This window comes from Ascaphus truei, chromosome 1 (genome assembly GCF_040206685.1).
Source record: "Ascaphus truei isolate aAscTru1 chromosome 1, aAscTru1.hap1, whole genome shotgun sequence".
Lineage (NCBI taxonomy): Eukaryota > Metazoa > Chordata > Amphibia > Anura > Ascaphidae > Ascaphus > Ascaphus truei.
Genome location: NC_134483.1, coordinates 168,668,576 through 168,681,764, shown reverse-complemented (window position 1 = coordinate 168,681,764; position 13,189 = coordinate 168,668,576). Strand labels below are relative to the sequence as shown.

The window sequence follows — 13,189 nt, the reverse complement described above, 5'->3', positions numbered from 1 at the left end:
ATCTGGCATTTCGTAACGGGTAAATGAACAATGTTTAGCCTCAAAACGATGGGCTACATCCAACGGATACACATATGTAACTCTTATCCTTTTCCGCCCAGGACATCTCATAATATTCTTATATTTAATAAAGTTACTCACTTTGATTTGCTGTTGGGGGTAGCCCCCCCCCCCCTGGCCCCATCAATAAAACCTTTTGAAGCAGGCTTTTGGCTTTTCGCATATCCAATTAGGTCAGTTACCTATTGATCAGGGCGATGTACAGTATCACACCTCTCTGTTGATATACACTTCCAGTGAATATCACACGTGACTAGACTCATATGAGGCACCATTTGGTTCCTCATGCATTACAAAGGCAGGCATTCTGCCTGTACATTTTAAAAACCCTTCTGCTTTTCACCTTCCACTCCAATTAAGCCCTTTGAAGTCCAGGTTTCCTGAAAAGACACCATACCGTGGAATTTCCTTAAACTGTAGCTTATTAACCCCTGATGATCCAGTGTGTGTGTTATGCAAACACTGATTAACCAGACATTACAATGGGACAGGGAAACAGGGGGAGAATACATTTACAGGTTATAACAAGGGTAAAATCACATTTCTGGGCCTCAGCCCAGTTAACCCCTTGTCTCCCTGGCGAGGTTAGAGGGGGGGCCCTTGGGGTGTAACCCCGTTAACCCCGGGCCAAACCCTCCCTACCGTCACAAACTCCCCTACTATAACTTTGGGGTTTGAGGAACTCTGGCCTCCTGTTGTTATAATAGACTGAATATTAAAGTTTGGTTTCCGATTACGGAGTCTGGTGGCTAGCATAGTGTCCGGTTTATGAGCTTTCTCATAGAACTTCCTCTGTGTCCAACTCATGTCTTTCTCAGCCCTGGAGGTAAGGAGGAGGTTTAGCTCAATCCTAACATCCTTCAACTCCTTTAGAGTATCCTCTCTACCTCTCTACCTGTCCGGTTATGTAGTAGAGAGAGCTCGTGTAACCTTTGATATAGCTGAGTTAATTTGGCTTCCTTTTTCTTTTTCCTATTTGCAGCTATACCGATTAGTACCCCTCGTATTGTGGCCTTATGAGCCTCCCATAACAGAGACTGGGAATCCACACTGCCACTGTTTATCCGAAAGTAGTCCGAAATTTCGGATTTGACTTTTTTCTGTATATCCGGAATTTTAATTATCGATTCGTTTAGCTTCCAGTTTGCTCCTGGCCTGACATACCCAATTTGACTGCATCTTAGCTCTATCGATGCATGGTCCGACCATGTAATATCATGTATACAAAGAAGTGGTCAATCCTACTGTAGATGTCATGAGGGTGGGAATAGAAGGAGTAGCTGCGGTCTCCTTGGTGCTGCTCTCTCCATATATCCACTAGGCCAATTTGTTTTAGTCCCTTCAGTAGTGGGGTATTTCCCTCCCTCCTTATGGTTTTCTGGGACGTGGCGCGATCTACGCTGGGGTTCATGACTGTATTGAAGTCTCCTCCCAGGACTATATGTCCCTCGGCCCACTGCTGTAACTTCTGGAAGAATGAGTTAAAGAAGTCTGATTGTCCTTCGCTAGGCGCGTATATACATGCCAGCGTTATTCTGACCTGCTTGAGGAGCCCGACCAGCACAATGTACCTTCCCTTAGGATCTCTTTTGATCTTTTCAGCCTGGAAGGGGGTGTTATTATGTATCAATATAGCTACTCCTTTCTTTTTTTCCTCACCTGATGCTAGGAAGAACTTTCGGTAGTGTGAGTCTAGGAATTTTGGGCTGTTTCGCGAGCTGAAGTGAGTTTCCTGGAGGAAGACCACATCTGCCCTTCTCCTCTTAAGCTCTGCGAAAGCAACCCTCCGCTTATGTGGACTATTGAGCCCTTTGGCGTTTTGTGAGATAAAGATTACCGCCATTTTATGATGTAGTGTATGTGTGGTGGTGGTGGTTTATAAGCAAACTTGCTCTTACCCAGATCCCTGGGCTCTTTCTGAACTTGAGATTCGTAATGCTGGCACCTGTAGAGCGGTTTCATTCTTCTGCCGGTTGGGGCTAGGGTGGAGAAGGGATAAAACATGAGGGAAGAATACATATATACAACACACATAAAAACAACAAGAACCGTATTGGTCCTGATAGACCTCGGGTTCATTGCCCGGTAGAGATCTTTTCTCTCTGGACCCCCCTCCCCCCTGGTCCATCTCCATGGCTCCGGAAACCGGCCACGGACCACCGGGTCTTTGCCAGGTAGGTAGGACATGCCCCACCTCCTGGAGTTGATGCACATACCTGCGGGCAGAGTGGTGGCTACTCCCCCCCCCGCCGGCAGCTATGCATAGTCAAAACCTGACAACTGACTTCTAAACTACATAGAATTTTACCCATATTTAACCATGGTTTAAACCATAACTACCCTAACCTCTTCTCTCTATCTCCAAAATCACTCCCTAATCTATTTCCTTAATCCCTAAACTAGTTGTTCCCTTCATGCATCAACCCCCTCTTCTCCCAATATCAGCCCCCTCATGCTCTTGGACACCGCCGGCTCACTCACTCGCCCCTCCACCGGGAACCATGCCCTCCTGACATCATCTTGATGCTGACTAATTATTTATTATCCCTTTCCTCTGTGCCCCCTTAACCCCCCTACCCGTCTCAGCTCCCCTAGGTGCTCTCTTTACTCCTTAATCCCTCCCGCGCCCCCCCCCCCGCCCCCCCTCTACCTCCCCCGCCCCCCTCCACCTCCGCGGACCTCCCCCTCCGAACGGCCAGGCATCCACCCTCTGCCCCGCTATCAGAGTTCCAGTCCCCATCGCTCTGCTTTCTCAGGTGTCTCTCCCCGGCAGCGGAACTCGCGCGCCTCCGCCAGGGAAGATCGTATCACTTCCGGGCTGTCGCCTCCCTTTAGGCGTCACGCTGACATCCGCTGGATCCTCCGTTGGCAACCCTCCTGATGCTCTCGCGAGAACTGACACATCTACGTCACTGGGCTGGGCGGGGCGGGCTCAGTTGGAGGCGGATCCTCACGGAGAGAAGGCTGGTCTGGAGGAAGCTCCCTGGGCGGGTCTCGCTATCGGAGCATTCCCTCCCGCCGAAAACCTCGCCGCCATTAAAGTCTTCGCGCCTCGTCCCCTCCTTCCATCCCGGGTAAGTAGAAAGACGCCATTTTGGAGCCCGAGTAGCGGTGCGAGCTCCATAGGGTCCATGACTGTAGTTAAACTTGGAAATTAAGCACCGAAAGAGTCTCCCATTAGGGTGATTGCCTGGCAGCTCCAAAGGGTATTAACTTTCTTTATCAACGCAACAGGCGCAACAACACTTCACAGTCTTTATTCCAACCATTGTTTATGGACTTTTTCCGCCCCCCCTTCTTTGTCCAGTCTCCTTTCCTTCAGGGGAGAAGATCCATGCCGTCTCGGCGGGGAGTCCGCTTTATGCCCTTGTTGGTCCCCCTCTGCGACATTGTCCGGAGGCCCCCGCACCCCCAGTTTTTTCAAGAAGGCTGCCCCCTCCGAGGGGTGCTTGAGCACGTGTGGTCTGCCATTTTTGATGGCCACGAGGGCGAATGGGAATGCCCATCTGTACCGGACCTCACTGTCTCTTAATGCCCTTGTGACATGGGCTACAGCTCTCCGCCGGGCCAGGGTGAGGGGAGATAGGTCTTGGAAAACCATGAGGGTGATACCTTCAAAGGTGATATGGGGGGTGGCTCGGGCAATCCTACTCACTTCCTCCTTTATGGAGAAGTAGTGGAGCCGGAGGATCACATCTCTAGGGGGATTTGAGGGCAAAGGTCTGGAACGAAGGGCACTATGGCACCTATCCATCCTTAAATCGGATTCCGGTTTGTCCGGCAGGATAGAGGCCATCCAGCGGGTCAGCAGGGCCTCTGGGTCCAAAATCTCCTCTGGGATCCCCCGGACTCTTAAATTGTTCCGCCTGTCTCTATTTTCCCCATCTTCTTGTCGGGCCTCCAGGTCCATCACTCTCTGCTCCAAGGCCTGCACCCGAGAGTTAGTTTCTTTGTGGGTATTTGAGCTGACATCAATGCGCTCCTCCAGCTCATTAGTCCTTGTCCCAATCTGCATGAGATCGTGCCGGAGCCCCTCCACCTCCCCCCTGAAAAAGGATTTCAGATCTATTAGCAGCCGGGATATTTCTTTTTTAATGACTTTGGACTGCTCCGCCGCTGCCCTCGAGCCCTCTGCGTCTTGGGCTGAATCGGAGTCAGAGACCGCTGACAGCTCCGCAGCCCCCGCCTTGCTTTGTCCGGTGAAGTAGGCCCTGACATCCGACTTGCGCCGGGTCTTCTGCCTCGTTGCTGCCATAATTTTTTGGGACTTATTTGCCGATCCGGAGTGAGTTTAGGTGTCCTTAGTGCTAGTTCGATTTTTTTGAATGTCGGTTTTGATATATATTATTTGCTATATTTTGCCGGCGGTTGGTGGAGCTGTGTGATTACTCAACCATCACCAGCCAGCCGCGCATGCGCATCCGTTATGTTTTATTTTATTAAATTACTGTTTGTACCACACACATCTAGAGTGAGATCTCATTTGGAATCCCTTGGCCTCTGAGATAAAGTTCTCTCCTCAAATTGATCCCATGCGCTGAAATATATTTTCCTGTCATCTATTCTTTATATACGTATGGGAATTGAAGACTCCCTTCCAATATACCTCAGTAGTAAGCGTCATTCCTTTTGTATAGTGATAATAATACCATTACTTACATTGTTGCAAGCTCATTTAGCGCCATTTTTTCTTTTCTATCCAAAAATTATACACTGCATCTCTCTGGGGCTTAATTATAGCAGAAACCCTGCAATAATTGAGGGGCAATACATACACCCTCCTCTACCATCCCCTTATATCTGTCACACCTGCTTCAGTGCCATTGCCAAGCCCCTGACTGATGTGAAGTGGAAACAACTCAAAAGCACAGTAACCTGGTCTCCCGAGTGTGAGACTACCTTTCAGGCCTTAAAGAGCGCCCTAGCCAGCACTCCCATCTTGGCGGCCCCCGATTATATCAAGTAGACAGACAGGTACAGACAGATGCCTCCACTTACGGCATCGGTGGGGTCTTCAGTCCTCAAGAGCCATGTCATGTACCTGAGAATGGGAAGCTGCTGGAATGGCAGGTCGTCTACGAAACTACAGTATTAAAAATGAGTGATTGACTATTGTTTCGGCCCTTCGTAAATTAAAGCCCAAGGTATATGAGCAATCCTTTACTGCGATCACGGACCATGGATCATGGACCACAACCCCTATAATGGGCTACAATGGGAGAACAGGAAGTTGCGGATCTGGAACTTGGCCCTTCAAGAACCTGATTGTAGGATTCAGCACAAGAAGGGCAGTGAGCATGGCAACATCGATAGTCTCATCCGGCCGGACGATCCCAATCCCACCCGCCAACCTATGACTGGTCTCAACCCATGGGACAAACCCATTGGGGTTGTTACCCCAAGAGGTCTGATCTTAATGGGGGAAAGAGGGATGAAAAGAGCAACAGAGTGGTTAAACTTCCCATGACCCAAGGGTTATTGTTAGGCACTAGGATTGCCTGTAAATGTATTTTCCCAAATCCATGTAAAATGGTAAAACTTTATTGTATTTGGCAGTAGTACTGTGTATGTTATGCTTTTGCACATGTGGGGCTGCAGTACCACCTGACTGGACATAGGGGGACGGGTCAGAGACCTCTTTCTCCCTGAGAATTATTTCCCCCTGCTGGACAATTGATTTTCCTGGGATAGAGGGGGGCGATGACCTAGTAAAGGCACATATGTTTCCATTTCTGGATAGTTTTCAGCACTTGGGAGGGTCAGGAGGAAAGGGCAGCGGTCCAGTGAAGGTTGTGACCTAAGGACTTCCACTGATTTTGCACATGTAACCAGAAGTAAAGTAATTTTCTTGCCCGCAAAATTGGCTCCATTCATGCCGCCCTTGTGGAACTCAAGCTTGGATCAACTCGTCTGGCAATGGCGGCTTCTCTGATTGGCTGATCCGTATCTCTGCTTGAACTGACATCATGATCGGCAAAAGGCCAGACCTGTAACGTGCCATCCTATTCTGTGATTGGCCCATTTGTCCTTCCCGCCATGCTGTGATTGGTAAAGCTCCATTTCTTCATGCATTGGAATGGCAGGGGGAAATCTACACATGCAAAATCGCTCCAGGCAGTCGGATGTTGCTCGGGGGTAGTCTTGGTGATTGAAGGCTGCCTGGAAAAATGAGCCATTGGTGATAAGAGGACTTTGTAGCCGTAGACAAGGCCAGATTTGTGGGAGACAACCTGGGTAAGTGGGCTTATGTGGCGCCAAGCACCTAGAGAGGTACAGGTAAAATACTCCTGTTAACCTCGCAAGTGCCGAATCTGGCTACTTTTAAGTGTTTTAACTGTTTATGCTTGGGATGTTTCCTGTTGGCTTTTGCCAGAGTATACCCCTGTTTAATTAACCCCTTACTCTGCCTTGTGCTGTGAACCATGTGTAAGTCATTTGGTCTCTCGTGACGTCCCAGGACATACTTGAAAATGAGAGGTAACTCTCAATGTATTACTTCCAGGTAAAAATTTTTATAAATAAATAAATGTTCACAAAAGGAATACTTCGTGTATTTTGACCTTTTACAAGTTCTCTTTTCCCAGGTTGAGTTAATCCATGAATAACAAGTGAACCAGTAATGTTTTAAAATAATCTGAACTCAAACACAAAAAAGGGAAAAATGTTTTGTGGTGTAAGAATGTCAGCTAATTTGCAGCTTATCATACTGTACTAGGATGTACTGTGTGTAAAGGGGTGTTATGTTTCAGCAGCTCATTTGCATACATTTATTTGCATCAAAGCTCCTGTTTCATTGCACAGACACATTTCTTCTTGCTACTTTGCCATGAGAAAACAATACGTTTCACAGATCTTTGGAACAAGTTAGATATTGTTTGTTTCACTGTTTCATTTTTTTTGCTGACTGCGCTTCACAATTGCAACTTGGCAAGTACTGTCTTGTTCATTATGAGACATTGGTCTGAATCTGCATTTTCTTGCCAGTTTTAGGACGGATAAGTTTTGGCTGAGAAAAGAATGGGACTCATTGTCTTTCTCCTGTTAGCCACTTTCAGAACTTGAGGACGAGGTAGAATATGCATTACTGGCCCCTTGGACACTGAAAGGCTTTAAACCATCACTGATAGACATTAGTTGAAACCCCTTCAGTGCTAGAGGGTTATGCCACTTCAGTGGCCATGGACGCTCCGGCACTGATGGATCATGTGACCAATTTTCGGAGAGATCATGTGTTCACCTGCGGGTTCGAACGCTGAATCAGAAGTGAGCAGGACAGGAAGGTCCCCCTTCAGTGTAATTTGCGATTCTTGCGAACAGTCCCTACACAATTTGCAAATGGCACTCTTCATGGCGTACGCTGAACGTCATTAGAGCACTGAATGGGCCAAAGCAGCAATTGTATTGAAAATGCATTCAGAGCTTGAAGAACCTGACACACTTTACTTAGTAATGTACTTATGGCCTCTGGAAGGCTCAGCGGGTTAATTATTTTATTGAATTCACTTATGGTAGAAGTAGTTCAAACAGCAACTTACTCCTAAACACACTTGGGGCAGATTTATCAAACTCCAAAGCCCCAGATCTTGACTTAAATGGCAGTTAACACCATACTGGGTGTGATCCTCACATCTGAGCTCGATGAATTCCGGTATTGGAATTATGTTCATATTATGATAGAGCATCGATCTCCAAGTATAACGTTTTTCTTTTCCTCACAAAATTCTTAAATGTAAAAAATGTATTGGCATTTTTTATTTATCTACCAAGGTTTCATTTGAAAACCCGTCAACCCTTTTTAATCCATCTTTGGTAACATGTTCCTGTTTTGCTATATCAGAAATATTTTTTTTTTATAATGACTGAAAATAGGTTGAAGATATAATCACAAATGCAGTCCTGCTTAAAGCAAATATTTGAAATTAAGAGAGATTTTCTTTTCAGCTTGGAATTTAAATGGGCAATGCTTCCTATACTAGCCTTTCCTGTGCATGTCAGGGGGCTGGTAATGATAATGAGAGGTGTAGAGAGGGGGGCTTTGCCTGGACAAGCACTTGTTCAATCTACACTGGGACACACAAAAGGGAGCAGCTAGAGGAAATGGAACCCCTCCCAAGTTTCAACTAGCTTAAAAAAATGATTTTAAAATGCAAGTGAACCGAGGAATACTGTTTTCCACGTGATTTACAAAATGCATCAGGTGGCACATTATTATACAGTTGCCTGGTCATGAAGGTGGGGGACTAGATATAGATACACAATGTATAGTATATGCTTAACTTGAAGCCAATGAACCATCTTTCCACTAATAAAGTATGCATTGCTCAAATTAAACCAGTACGCAATGCTTATTACATCCAGGGTCACTCTTTTGAGGCCCTATAGAAATTTCAGCTGTTGACCCCAATACCCACTCAGCATTTTACAAACACCAGTAAAGAAACTGCCAAGGCAAATGACTGTCCTATTGGTATCACTGAGGTAAAACTACCACATTTCTGGAACTCTCAGTCAGGATTCAGGACAACTTTGTGTGAGCCAGCAATATAGTATATGATAGAATAGGGGCCTGCTTTAGCAAGGTTTATATGGTTTCTAGAATGATTTCTGGCTCATTTGTGCTTTTCCACAGACATGGGCAAACCAGCATAGTCCTGAGTTAACCTTTAGCTAGAAGTCAGCTAGCAAATATACTGCGCAGAATGTCTGTTGCATCTATTATAAAGTATTTTATTTTGCCAAGTAAGAGCTACATTTGTGTAGCTGAAAGTCAATAGCATTATACTATTCATTTTGTTCATAGTTGGGTTGGTGATGGTGACAGATTCCCATTTCAGATAAGTAGCTATAAGTGTTCAATAGGGTTGTGCCGGCAGTGCTCCAGGAACAGTTATACTACACAAAGCATGCCACTAATTCCATGGTATAAATCCCCCACCCTGTGTGGTACAATATCTTGCCTGGTTCTCCCAGTCCATTGTTAAAGTGAAGACTTCTCCAGCAAGCTAAAGCTTGGTACAATTTGTGCTCACAACCCATTTCGCAATTTAAAGTCAGTTGGTCTCCATAACCAACTAAGAATATATGCATCTTTACATTATACATTTCAGGATTACCCACGTCAAATACTGTAGGATGAGATGGAAGCAAAAATATCAGCCATCCACATACTGTACTGTATAGACTTCCCTAACATTTGAATGCTGAAACTCCTGCTTTAATTTAGTTTGAAAACAGAGGCGGCGTCATCATCCACATTCTGTAAAAGTTTCTCTCACGTGCTTTAGCTGTGATTCATTTATGGAAATGTAATATGTTCACATCTGTCACGTGTCTTCTCTTAATATTAGGTCTTTCATCAAAGGCTGCCACATAGAAATGAAAGCAGTTGTTAACCTACTTGGCTTCTTTTCAGGAAAGTAAGCAACTCTGTTTGTGTGTAAGAAACGTTATGCTTAGATACACAAGTAAAATGCTCGTTATTGGTGGAAATTCAGGAAACTGCTCATTGTATTTGCAGCCACAGGACCCCTTGTTGGGATTTTATTTATTTTACTTTTAAAAACGCTGATATACTGTGTTGTTGTACACTCTTTTTTGTGATCATTTAGACTCTGGGGCTTTTTTCAATATAGTGCAAAGCGGCTTTCTGTCCAAAACAAGCCAATTGACGAATCCCACAGCTGCTTTGGACTTGATTGATTTACAACCTTAGTGTTGTATTAATTATAAAATGCCATATTTATAGTTTCAGATTGTGTCAACTGTTTGGCCAGTAGCAATGTTGCAAAAAATGATAACTCAATAGAATGTGATACATGGTTTTTATGCCTTCTCTTTGCATATATTTGTGTTCCACTCACTTCTAGCACTAATAAATGCCCTAACAATAATGATGGGTACACCAACAAATCAACAATCTATTTAATTACAATGCTGGAACACATATCCACTGCATTTTTTTAAAATTGATTTATTGACACACACATGAATGGTCTTGTTAATGCCCTGGTTTCTGTGATGTTAGAATTAGAATCAAACTTCCTGTGACGTTGAATAGCAAAGGTTAGCCTGTAATCTCTTCTGAGAAATCACTGTGCTAATACTAAAGAACTAAAAAAAACCTATCAGATAATGCATTGCTACTACAAATATTGATTGCTTTTATAATACACACAAGATTGGTATTCTGTTTATAGGGTGTACTATTTTCCTAGCATGTGGAGCCTCCTGGGTCATCTTGGAATGTGAATTAATTAAGTAATTACCACATTCCTAGCTTTAAGAGGCAGATTCCTTCAACGTTACTGTTTAAAGTCAGGAGTAAAAGTTGGTCCTGAAGCTAACAGCTCGGTGGCAGTTATCAAAATAAGCAGGTTTTCCCTGCACAGAAACAACATCTTAATTAGCAGCTTAGCTGGCCAGCTCAGGTGAGGTTCATCCTCAAATAGGAATGAAGCTTGGCCAACATTGGCATGTCTGCACAGAAGAGTCATTCACAAGTCAGAAAATACTGGTATAACCTAATAGGCCTCACATATTTCCACTCAGGGCAAAGCAGGTCATTTGCTATAGAAAGCTACCACCTTATATAAATGTGATGGGGCAATATCACACACACACATTATATATATATATATATATATATATATATATATATATATATATATAAATATATATATATATATATATATATATATATATATATGTTAGTGCAGAATAAATTAGTTCTTCAGTATTAGGTGATACCTTTTTTATTGGACTAACAATTTATGTCATAGGACAAGCTTTCGAGAGTTCTCCTCTCTTCTTCAGGTCAAGCAATACTGATATACAAGGAATCTATGGCTAAAACAGTATTGCTTGACCTGAAGAAGAGAGGAGAACTCTCAAAAGCTTGTCCTATGACATACATTGTTAGTCCATTATAAAAGGTATCACCTAATACCGAAGAACTAATTTATTCTGCACTATCGCAACTGAACTAACACGGCTATTTTCTGCTTTATATATATATATATATATATATATATATATATATATATATATATATACATATATACAGTGCTGGACAAATCACCCAAAAATCTACTCGCCGAACCAAAAAATCTACTCGCCACCTAGTCCCGCCCCCAACCCCGCCTCTAGTCCCGCCCCCAGCCACGCATTTTAAAAAAAGCCATAAATTGAATAAATTCCTAGTAAGAACATTCGTTTTTGATATTAGTTTATTTATTGTATTACATTACTAGCTGAGAGACCCGGCGTTGCCCGGGATATAATTTTGGGGGGGCGTACGACAGGGTTAGGCTTCCCCCCCCCCCCCTTGACAGCTAGGTGGGTGACTGAGTTGACTGAGTGTGTGGGTGACTGGGTGGGTGTGTGACACTTGACTGAGTGGGTGGGTGACTGAGTGGGTGGGTGACTTTGGGTCGGTTTGACTTTGGGTCGGTGGGTGGGTGACTTTGGGTCGGTGGGTGGGTGACTTTGGGTCGGTTTGACTTTGGGTCGGTGGGTGTGTGACTTTGGGTCGGTGGGTGTGTGACTTTGGGTCGGTGGGTGGGTGACTTTGGGTCGGTTTGACTTTGGGTCAGTGGGTGGGTGACTTTGGGTCAGTGGGTGACTTTGGGTCGGTGGTTGGGTGGGTGAGTTGGGTCGGTGGGTGGGTGAGTGGGAGACTGACTGGGTGGGTGAGTGGGAGACTGACTGGGTGGGTGAGTGGGAGACTGACTGGGTGGGTGAATGGGTGACTGGGTGGGTGGGTGACTGACTGGGTGGGTGAGTGACTGACTGGGTGGGTGAGTGGGTGACTGGGTGGGTGAGTGGGTGACTGACTGGGTGGGTGAGTGGGTGACTGACTGGGTGGGTGAGTGGGTGACTGACTGGGTGGGTGAGTGGGTGACTGACTGGGTGGGTGAGTGGGTGACTGACTGGGTGGGTGAGTGGGTGACTGGGTGGGTGAGTGGGTGACTGACTGACTGAATGGGTGGGTGACTGGGTGAGTGACTGAATGGGTGACTGACTGAATGGGTGACTGGGTGACTGAATGGGTGGGTAACTGAGTGGGTGACTGAGTGGGTGGGTGACTGAGTGGGTGGGTGACTGGGTGAAAGTGGGTGACTGGGTGAAAGTGACTGGGTGGGTGTGTGGGTGGGTGACTGAGTGGGTGACTGAGTGAGTGGGTGACTGAGTGAGTGGGTGACTGAGTGAGTGGGTGACTGAGTGGGTGGGTGACTGAGTGGGTGGGTGGGTGACTGGGTGAAAGTGGGTGACTGGGTGAAAGTGACTGGGTGGGTGACTGGGTGGGTGTGTGGGTGACTGAGTGGGTGACTGGGTGGGTGTGTGGGTGACTGAGTGGGTGACTGAGTGAGTGGGTGGGTGACTGAGTGAGTGGGTGGGTGACTGAGTGGGTGGGTGACTGAGTGAGTGGGTGGGTGACTAAGTGATTTTTTGGGTGACTAAGTGAGTGGGTGGGTGGGTTACTGAGTGGGTGGGTGACTGAGTGGGTGGGTGACTGAGTGGGTGGGTGACTGAGTGAGTGACTGAGTGGGTGACTGAGTGAGTGACTGAGTGGGTGAAAGTGACTGGGTGGGTGTGTGGGTGACTGGGTGACAGTGCGTGGGTGGGAGACGGTGTGTGACTTACCTTGACCCCGTGGCATCTGGCTGGGGCAGGAGGTGAGTTCGGGAAGCTGGGGGGGGGCAAGAGTGGCAGGTGTCCCGCGCCGCGCTTCCCCTCTCCGGTAGCGTCACACGTGATGGGGAGTCCCGCGCCGCGCTTCCCCTCTCCGGTAGCGGCGCACGTGAGGGGGAGTCCCGCGCCGCGCTTCCCCTCTCCGGTAGCGGCGCACGTGAGGGGGAGTCCCGCGCCGCGCTTCCCCTCTCCGGTAGCGGCGCACGTGATGGGGAGTCCCGCGCCGCTTCCCCTCTCCAGTAGCGGCGCACGTGATGGGGAGTCCCGCGACGCTTCCCCTCTCCGGTATCGGCGCACGTGATGGGGAGTCCCGCGCCGCTTCCCCTCTCCGGTAGCGGCGCACGTGAGGGGGAGAGCAGGAGGGCCGCGCCGTGAGGGGGGAAGAGCCTGGAGTTTGCTGCTGAGCAGCAGGGCCGCGCTTCCTCCGCGGCGCACGGTG

The 13,189-nt window shown here is 46.7% G+C and overlaps 1 long non-coding RNA gene across 2 annotated transcripts in view; it reads right to left on the bottom strand.

Annotated features, from left to right (window-relative positions):
• Positions 1-13,189, bottom strand: part of LOC142493675 (uncharacterized) — a 63,306-nt gene that overhangs the window by 13,590 nt on the left and 36,527 nt on the right. Inside the window, exon 1 of one of the 2 annotated variants that reach the window (XR_012801180.1) lies at positions 1,959-2,042. The exons of the other annotated variant lie outside the window; for it this stretch is intronic. This is a non-coding gene — a long non-coding RNA (uncharacterized LOC142493675). Of the gene's footprint in view, positions 1-1,958; positions 2,043-13,189 lie in introns of those variants that run through there. 2 annotated transcript variants of the gene reach the window in all.